This window comes from Solanum lycopersicum, chromosome 5 (genome assembly GCF_036512215.1).
Source record: "Solanum lycopersicum chromosome 5, SLM_r2.1".
NCBI lineage: Eukaryota > Viridiplantae > Streptophyta > Magnoliopsida > Solanales > Solanaceae > Solanum > Solanum lycopersicum.
Genome location: NC_090804.1, coordinates 52,473,003 through 52,476,901, shown reverse-complemented (window position 1 = coordinate 52,476,901; position 3,899 = coordinate 52,473,003).

The following is a 3,899-nucleotide window of genomic DNA, read 5'->3' as shown; positions in this document are numbered from 1 at the left end:
TTCCTCGATCTGATTCTAGTCCTCTCCACCATGACAATATAATTGTTGTTCAGCTTCCTATGAATATAGCTTTTTATGACAGGACCGAACACATCAAAGTGGATTGTCATTAAAAACTAGATATTGAAGATAAATGAGTGATTATTCTTCCACAGTTTACTAGTGATCTTCAAGTAGCTGATTCGTTTACAAAATCTATGGAACAGCAACACCATTAGTTTCTAGTAGTCAAATTTATGCTTCTTGATCCACCTACGTTAATTTATGAGGGATGTTAGCATGATTGACAACTAAATGATTGTATATATTAAAGTTATTATATAATAATATATATTAGCATGATCATATATATTTGTTGTAGAATCAAAGGAATAAATATTGTGATAGAATAATTTATTTGAAAGGATAGCACGACATATTTTGAGGAATTCAATAGAAGATTTGTATAGACAGAATAGTTGATCATTAGGGATAATACTGGTGTATCTTTAGGTATGTGTAATCTTTATTTTCTCCAAAAGATTAAAGTTTGTTTGTTGTGAATAGGAGCTTTTGTTGTGTCTACGATGACTAGATTTGAGTTTCTCCATATGACTGATGCAAATACAAAAATTAACGGGGATGCAGGGCTTAAATCTACAAAAATGTATTAGTCTTAAATTTTTTTATTCTTCCTTGGGAGATTGCAAAAAAAAAAACTCATTAAGTTAATTTTGTATCGTGGAGAGTTTTCCATGTGTTAATGTGAAGCATCTTGAAAATCTGAATCTGGAGGGTTCCCAAACATTGAAGAAATTCCCACAAAACCTTGGGAGAATGAAGTCGGAGTTAGAGATAATGTTGAAAGGCATTGTCAAAAAGGAAATACCGTCATCTATTATTGAAAACCTAGCTCATCTTACAGAGTTAGATTTTTCAGTCATGAAAAAACATGTAGCTTTTCCAAATGTTGGGTATGTAGAAAGAGTTAAAGGGAATTGGATTAAAGATGAAAAGAGAGGAACTTGAAATATTGGGAACTTGAAGAGTTTGGAACTTGAAAAATTCTCTTATGATTTAGTGAAAGACATTTGTCCCTCATCGTGGTGGAAAGAAGAATAGGAGAGTTTAAATATTGAAACACTCATATTAATAGTTAAAAGGGTTTGAAAGAGGGACCCCCCTCGCGCCATTGTCGTCGTCGCTCGCTCGACTCGGCCTTGACTTTGTCTTTAGAAAAATATCGAGAGATTTTAAGTATGCATAATAAGTACAAAGATTTAAAGTATGCATAAGAAGTGTAAGAATATCTCCTTGTAAATAGTTTTGGTCAGATGCAATAAAAAATTTTAAATTCAAAAAGAAGTTATTAAGAACAACATCTGAGGTTGCTAAAGAGACAAAAAGACGTGGAACAATAAGAATCCCAAGTAAAGTGGAACCGCGTCCATATAAGATCAAAAATAACTAAATTCAAATGGACGACGTTAGACTCCATTCTTATGAGCCTCCATCAATCTCTTTTATATTGTTGTATGCCATATTTTATTTTAAACAATTTATGAATCACAGATAGATTTTAAGTATAAAAAAAAGAGTAAGAAAACTTCCGTGAAAAGAGTTGGTTAGATGTAATGAATTTTTAAAAATGTCAAGAAGTTATAAAGAATAACATCATACGTTACTAAAAAAAGTGACTAGAAAACGTCGGACAACAAAAGTCCTAAGTAAAGTAGAACATCACATCCATAACAGATCATAATTAACTAAATTAAAATGGACGACCTTGGACTCATTTCTTATGAACCTCCATCAATCTAGTTTTTATTATTGTATGACATATTAAGTATATGCTAAAAATAACCCTACAATTGTTATTATCATAAATGTTTTTTTGGTCATTGCCTACAAAATAATCATTACTAATTATAAGGTTTCATATCACTGGCCCCAACATTATTTGGATTGAACCATAGTTATGATTATGATTATAATATGGAGTTACAAAAAATTAATGGAATTATCAACCAAGCAATAGGTGACATCTGAATATTCACAATAGGATGTACTAAACAAAATTTTTGACATATGACATATAAAATCTCACAACATAATTTTGTGAGCTCTTGAACTCACCAATATTAAAAAATATTTAAAAAGACGACCTTAATTTCCTAACAATCAAGATGAAAAACACATGTTACTCAATATATTTTTCGAAAAAGATAGTCTTCCATGTTGTTTTCAAATTTATGGTTCACAAATTTAATTGAAAGAAGCAAAAAGAAAGATTTGTTACTTCTTTATAAAATAAAATTAAAAACTTTATCAAAGGGGAATGAGTTATCAGTACAAAAAATGATCTTTAATGATAATTAATAGCTTAGTTATTGATAAGAATGTATTTTCTGAGGCAATTGGTACTCTGTATAAATGTCCCTGAAGTCTATAGCAACATTGAATACAATGATAGTTTATTAATATCGATAAAGGCAATAGTTCTCTCGGTGGACGTCCATATTTATTGACGATAAAAACATTTTTATAGTGTATTTTTGATATTTGTTAGTTTCACAAAAATATGATCTCTTCTATGCCCAAGAAGAAGAGAACAAGAAATATGACAAATTAGTTAACTTGCAATAAAAGATGTGAACTAATTGTCTCTATATAAATACTCTAGGAATAATGCAATGACATACAAAATGTTCGTACCTAATAAAAATAATTAGAATGATATACTAACTGTGGCATGCAAGAGAGAAATCATTTTAGTTCTTTTAACAAACAACAACATTGGTTCCGCATTAGTTATCAAATATTTGTTATTTTGTGCTATCAAATATAGCACAACCACAAGAAATTTTCTCGAAAATTATAAATTTTCAATCATCCTCACTGGTCTTTTAAACATAATTTAAAATAAGTTACCCAAATTGCAAAAAGAAATTGAAATAGGTACATAAATCACAATAATTTATAGTAAAAAAATTAAGCTTAATGAAATAGGAGGAAAAAAACTTTGAGAAAGAAACATACTTTAGAAGAAGCTTAATTAATGTATATGAATTAAAAAAAAATATACAAACAATAATGGAAGAAATAAAGATTTTTTACTAAAGAATCAAATGTAATGAATTCAATCATAAACCATTTCAGCAGCGTATCACATTACAATTGAAATCAATTTTCTTTGCTTATATGAAGAAACCATTAGAAAGGGACAACATAGAAGATCTAATTTCAATCATCCGTGCTGAAAATTAATAGAGTTTAAAAAATGCCATGAAAATAAGGGAAAAATTTGCCACAGTTCGATGAATCACTTGACTTATAGAAAAGATTATGTTGCATGAAAACTTTCAAGAATGAAAGGTAACTTCAGAAAAATTTAATTAATGTATTTGAATTTGACTACCTTATAGCAAGAAAAAACCCTACAAATTATAGTTGTACAAAATTTCTCTACTTATACACAACATAAGATAGTGTGAACAAATGTTTATTTTGCCTTATGAAAAAGTTACCACTCTTTTGCAAAAGTTAGAATCCTTCATAAACGTCAGAACATATCATAAAAGTCATAGTTTTTCATAAAAGGCGCAACTCTTCATAAAAGTCACACCTTTTTATGTAAGTCAAAAGTTGAAACTTATCGTGAAAAGAGAGGGCTAGTTTTGAAATAAATAAATTTGAAAGGGAATGTTGGTTTTTGGTTGTGTCACTAACATATTTTATATCAATTTATGATTGTTTAATTTTTTAAAAAAGGATAAAAATTGGTTGCGGGTTCCTTATCTTGATATAATTAAGGTACAATGATTAAATAATGATAGTGTAATGATGAGTACAAAATTGTGATGCGCTAGAATAGTTAATGGTTGGACAACAAATTGATATTTCAGTATGCACTAGTTCGA